The 6740-nt window shown below is 36.3% G+C and overlaps 1 non-coding gene across 1 annotated transcript; it reads left to right on the top strand.

The window, feature by feature from the left end:
• Positions 1-6269: 6269 nt before the first annotated feature.
• Positions 6270-6376, top strand: LOC122063276. The gene has a single exon (XR_006135290.1). It is a non-coding gene; the product is annotated as a small nucleolar RNA R71 (small nucleolar RNA).
• The last annotated feature ends 364 nt before the right edge of the window (positions 6377-6740 follow it).

The following is a 6740-nucleotide window of genomic DNA, read 5'->3' on the forward strand; positions in this document are numbered from 1 at the left end:
GCTGACTAAACGAATATATACTTTTAATTAAACATGTCCATCTTGCTCAGAATTTCATCTTCTTCGTAACCATGAAAAGAAACAGAACCTCTTTATGTGTTAAATTAGAGATATAACGCCCGATAGTCTTTAAGGCCTTAAAAATATAAAACTTACAAAAAGAGAGTAAAACCCAAGGTAGCTCCATTCTAATGGAAAATGCATATTTTACTACCCTAGATTTCACACATAAATGTGCTCATCAGAATTCACCCACACTTAGACTTTGTTAGTCCTCGAGCAAAATAAAAACAAAAAACCTAACTCACTTTCGTTGGAATCACGGTTGCACTTAGAATATGCAACAAGTCTTTAAACCCCTAGGTCACCCCTAGTGGACGAGTTGTGTCTCATGGGTGTTTATAGTGAATATACACCCAACATTCCGAATAAAAAAATCCCAACCTTGGCTAAAGGTAAGGGCCATATCGATCCGGAGCAAAGATAATTCCTCTTACAAAGGACCCCCACACTTAAACTTTTATTACCCCATATCAATTCCAGGCACTAGCATATTTCTTAATTTGGAACTCACCTCGTCTCTTCCAAAACATCCTTATCTTAAGACAAAACCACTTGTGAAGAAATAAGGAACCAATGACTAAAGCATTGGAGTGTTTTTTACCAAACATGTTACCAAGCATTAATGACATTTGCACATTTTTTTTCTCATTTTTTCGCTTAACACACTCTATTCTACTCCACTACTTTTGGCTTGAATAACATGGTGGAGCAAACACCAGACACCCAAGTTACGATGTAGCTTCGCTTTTTTCATATTCCCACAAAGACAGTGATGCTAGAGTTCCTTTAAAAATTTCCTCCCAAGGAATTTCGATCAAGACACCACGCTTCCTGAGGCACAATGCCCTGTTTAGTTCTAAGAGAATCAATTCTTATTCTTCTTTATACCATATTTCATATTTTAGTTTAAATTATGCATTTTTCAACTCATGCCAAATTAAAAGAATGTCTCAACTTCAAATCAAAAGTACAAGGAACCCATAGACTTACATATGGTCCAAAACCATAAAACAAAGGTTTCTTATTTTTCAAAAGAAAGCCCCATCTCAAGACACAGGCTTGTTTCTTTCTTCTCAATAGGGTTTTTATACGTTCGAAATGGGTACCTTAATCAAAACTTTTATTTTTATACATCAAGCAACCGAATGGTATGATCATTAGCCAAAAGCCAAAGTAGGACTTCATCCTTAGCAAGCTCAAAAACAAAAAGAAAAACAAACAAAACAAAGTGAAAAAAATAAAAAAAAAATTGGTTTCTCTCCCCTACACTTAAGTCATATAATGTCCTTAATGCATGAAAAGAATTAAAAGTGAAAACAATGCAAGAGGGTCATACCTGATTAAAAGTTACTCATCAGTGTAAAGAGGTTCATGGAGATCCATGACCTCTTCACTACCAGTAGTAGGAAACTCAAGGAACGATTTCAAACGTTGACCATTAACCTTTGAAATTACCTTTGTTTCTAGATTCAGAATCTCCATAGCCCCTGGGGATATACATTATGGACAATAAACGGGTCATTCCATTGGGATTTAAGCTTACTAGGGAAAAGATACAATCGAGAGTTGTACAATAAGACTTTATCACCAATTACAACAGATTTACGCAGAATGTGCTTATCATGGAAAAGCTTTGGTATTTTTCTTGTAAATCTTAGAACTTTCATAGGCATCATTCCTAAATTCCTCCAACTCAGATAGTTAGAGCTTACGATGAATTCCTACATCAGATAAATCAAAGTTGAGCTTCCTGATGGTCCAAAAGGCCCTATATTCCACCTCAACTGGTAAGTGACAGGAATTTCCATATACCAAACGGTAGGGAGACTGACCAAGGTCGGTCTTAAATGCATTACGATGGGCCCACAAGGCATCAATGAGCCTAAGGTACCAATTCTTATGGTTGAGATTAATAGTTTTCTCTAAGATTTATTTGATCTGCCTATTAGACACATCCACTTGGCCACTAGTTTGGGGGTGATAGGGGTAGATAACTTATGGGTGATCCCATTTTTTTATTGAGGACTCAAAAGGCCGATTACAAAAATGAATACCCCTATCACAAATTATTGCACGTGGTATACCAAAGCAAAAAAAGAAAATGTTCTCTTTGAGAAACTGGACTACTACTTTGTGGTTATTAGATTTACAAGGCATGACCTTTATCCATTTAGAAACATAATTAACAGCCAAAAGTATGTACAAATTCCCGAAATTAGGGAATGGTCCCATGAAATCGATGCCCCATACATTAAAGATCTCAACTACCAAAATAGGGTTGAGGGGCATCATATTTCTCTTATTGATGGGGCCAAAAGACTGGCAAAGTGGACCAATAAAATCCGCATTGGAGAACCTTTGTGGCTGTCTTCTTAGGTTCAAAGTGTCCACCATATGCATGATCATAGCAAAAATAGAAAATAGAATGTTGCTCATGATTAAGAACACATCGTTGGACATTCTGATCCGGACATATCTTAAACAAATAAAGATCATCCCAGAAAAAAATGCGTAACTTGGGAATAAAACATATATTTATCTTGGGTGGACCAATGATCCGAAGTCATACCTGAAACTAAGAAGTTGATGTGTCGGCAAACCATGGTTCACTGGACACTACAAATAACTGTTCATCTGGAAAGTTCTCATTGATTGGAGAATCGACAATCAAGGAATTGGAAAGCCAGGATAAATGGTCTACAACTAGGTTTTCAATTCCTTTTTATCCCTAATTTCTAGATCAAACTCTTACAAAAGTAAAACCCACCTAATGAAATGGGCTTTGGCATCCTTCTTCTGAACTAGGTATCTAAGAGCAGAATGATCAATATACACCACCACATATGAACTAACTAAGTAAGATCGAAACTTTTCTAATGCATAAACAACAGTTAAAAATTCTTTTTCAATGATTGTATAATTGAGTTGTACATCATTTAAGGTCCTACTAGCATAGTAAATGACAGTAGACAACTTATTAATCTTTTGACCCAAAATCACTCCTATGGTTAAATCCAAAGCATAATACATCAGTTCAAAATGTTCAGTTCAAATAGGTGATTGAACAATGGGTGCATTGGTCAACTCCTTAAGTTGCTTGAAGGATTCTAAGCACTAGAAAACTCAAAAGTTTAATCTTTGACAAGTAATGAAGTGAGAGGTTAGGCTAACTGACTAAAGTTCTTAATAAACTTTCTGTAGAAGCCCCCACGTCCTAGAAAAGACCGAACATCCTTAACAGATTGAGGAGGTGGTAAATTGTCAATTAAATCCACTTTGGCTCTATCTATCTTAATTTCCTCCTTGGATATTACATGGCTTAAAACAATGCCAGATTTAACTATAAAATGGCATTTCTCCCAATTTAAAATCAAATTCTTAGATATGTACCTTTTCAAAACTGGGGAAAGATGATGAAGACATTCAAAATAAGAATTCTCATGAATTGAAAAGTCATCCATAAATACTTCTAAGAATTTTTCAACAATGTCAGAAAATATGCTCATCATGTATCGTTGGAACGTAGCAGGGGTATTGTAAAGCCCAAAGGGCATATGCCTGCGAGCAAATGTTCTATATGGGTATGTAAAAATGATCTTATGTTAGTCCTCTAAAGCAATTGGGACCTGGTTATAACCAGAATATCCATCAAGAAAATAATAGTTTTCATGTCCAGCTAACATCTCTAATATCTGGTCAATGAGTGACAATGGGAAGTGGTCCTTCTTGGTTGCCACATTAAGTTTCCTATAGTCTATGTACACTCTCCACTCTGATTGGATACGGGTTGAAATTAGTTCATTATTGGCATTGGAAACTACAGTCACACTAAACTTCTTAGGCACTACGTGAACTGGGCTTACCCATTAACTGTCAGAAATAGGATAAATTATTCCAAGATCTAAGTACTTTCAGATCTCTTTCTTAATGGTTTCCATTATCACTGGGTTAACTCTTTTTTGGGGTTCTGTAGATGGTTTGAAATCCTCCATAAGATGTATATGATGTTGCACAATGGAAGGGCTTATACCCTTGATATCAGTCATGGTCCAACCTAGGGCTTCCTTATTATCTTTTAATACTTTAAGTAACTCCTTTTCCTAGCTAGAAGTCAAATTTGAAGAAATTATTACAGAAAGAGTCTGGTCAGGCCTTAAGAAAGCATACCTTAAATTAGATGGTAACTCCTTAAAATCTAGCTCAGGGGGCTCAACTATGGAAGGTTTGAGAATGAAATTGAAAAAGGGTCCTAAGGGCTCCACAGGTGTGTGAAGACTCAAGACTTCAAAAAAGAAATTTTCACTATCATCATCCAACTCATTCAAACACTCTTGGAATTATGAATCAAAATCAATATCAAAGTTGATAATTAAATCATCAGAAAAATCTAGAAAATCCTCAAGCATATTGATCTCTTCTTTCATATGTGGTTGCTTGCCTATCCTAAGCATGTTAAAATCAACAGTTTATTTACTAAAAGATAACATTAGGAAACCATTTCAGTAATTGATTAATGCATTACTGGTAGCCAAGAATGGTCTTCCTAGAATTATTGAGATCTCATCCTTGGTTGAGAAGGGCTTGGTATATAACACAATGAAATCAACAGGAAAAATAAATTCTCCCACCTTTAGTAAAAGATCCTCAACCATCACTTTAAGAATCTTAACAGACCTATCTGCCAACTGAAGAGTAGTTCTAGTGGTTTTCAATTCTCTCAATCATAGTTGCTTGTATACATAGTAAGATAAAAGATTCACATTTGCGCCAAGGTCAATTAAAGCATGCTCAATGTAGGTATTTCCTATAACACAGACTATAGTAGGGCTCTTTGGATCCTTATACTTGGCTTCTATAGGCTGAGTAATTATGGAACTAATGTTACCTGCCAAGAATGCCTTTTTGGGTAGACTAATGATACATTTGTGAGTACACAAATCTTTCAGAACCTTTGCATAGATGGGGATCTGAGATATGGCATCCAAAAGAGGGACGTTCACTTCTACCTTTTTGAAGACTTCTAAAATTTTATCCATGGAGGTTATCTTTTTTTTGTTTACCAACCGATTAGAAAATGGGATAGGAGGAACATAAGGACTGTTAAGGATTTATCCTTTTTTAGAAAAATCATTTTTGGTTTTCTCAATCAAATCATTTTTAGTTTCAGAAGAATCTTTAAGTTCGTCAGACGAACTTCGAGCAAGAGGCACACTTGTGTCCTCATCTAAAGGAGAGTTAATAAGAGTAATAGATGGGGAAGGTTTAGGAACACTCTGTTGGTACTCTCTACCACTCCTAAGGGTATAAACAACATTACATTGGTTAGAGGACCCTTGTTGGGTCTGACTTTATACTATATTCAGTGGTGCATTAGTTGGTGCTTGTAAACTAACAGACTGATAATACCTAGAGTTAGACTCTCGTTGACTGGGTAAAGTTTTCTTCTCCCTCTCACGCATAATTAAGATAACTTTGATGAGTTCTCTCGTAAGATTTTGAAGACTTGTCATGAGAAGAGCCATATTTTTTTTCAAGTCATTTATTTTACCTGCCTCTCCAGTGTTGGTAAACCCAGGGGATCGTTGATAAGATAATAGGAGAGAGACTCTAAGAAAACTAGCTTGAGGTCCTACATTTGGCCTAGGAAAAATATTTTGGGAAAAGATTGTTATGCACAGGGAGGCCTTTGGGGTCTAGGTTGACCTTGATTATGAAAATTAGAAGGCCCTGCTTGGTTGCCCTGATTCCAGGAGAAATTTGGGTGATTTCTCCATCCTGAATTATAAGTGTTACTATGTAGATTATTCTGGTATAAGGCATTAACACTATCATTAGAAGTGCCCCCAGAGGTGTTGGGGCATTCTTCTATGACATGTCCAGGGGACTGGCACCAAGCACAAATCTTAACCAAATTGACTGATGATGGCTCTCTAGGAATAATAGCCTCAATCCTCATGATTAAACTATCCAAATGGCCTTCCTTGGTTACTATCCCATCCACAAAATATCATTTCCCTCCTATGGTTCTTTCACTCTCTTGGGTTGATTCTCATTCATGAGTCTTGTCAGCTAAGTCAAGTAAGAATTTCCATGCCTTTCCTTCATCTGTAAAGGATGTGAATCCCTTAGGGCATATAGACTCTATCATTTGTTTAGTTGGGTAATCAATACCCTCATAAATTATTTGACATAAATTCCATAAGTCTAGGCCATGGTGAGGGCATTCTTAGAGTAGATCCTTGAATTTCTCCATAAGTTTGAAAAATGAGTCACTAGGCTTTTGCCTAAGCTGAAGGATATCACTTCTAAGCTTATTGGTCTTGTGAGTTGAAAAAAATTTCTTAAGGAAGATGATTGTGAACTGTTCCGATGAGGTTATAAAATTTGTGGGTAACCCATACAACTACTTCTTAGCTTGGTCTTTCAATGCAAATGTGATGAACCTAAGCTTAACAACATCATTAGAAAGCTGTTGGATCTTAATTAGAACACATACCTCTTCAAATTCCCTTATAAATTGGTATGCATCCTCAGAGGTCAACCCATGAAAGTGGGGCAACATAGTGATATATTGAGATTTGAGTTCGAAATTATTACCCTGGGCTTATGGTAGAACTATACAGGAAGGTTGGGCTGTTCTAGCAGGGTAGAACCTATCTTTCAAAGATTTAGGTGAA

This window comes from Macadamia integrifolia, unplaced genomic scaffold, assembly GCF_013358625.1.
Source record: "Macadamia integrifolia cultivar HAES 741 unplaced genomic scaffold, SCU_Mint_v3 scaffold1276, whole genome shotgun sequence".
Classification (NCBI taxonomy): domain Eukaryota; kingdom Viridiplantae; phylum Streptophyta; class Magnoliopsida; order Proteales; family Proteaceae; genus Macadamia; species Macadamia integrifolia.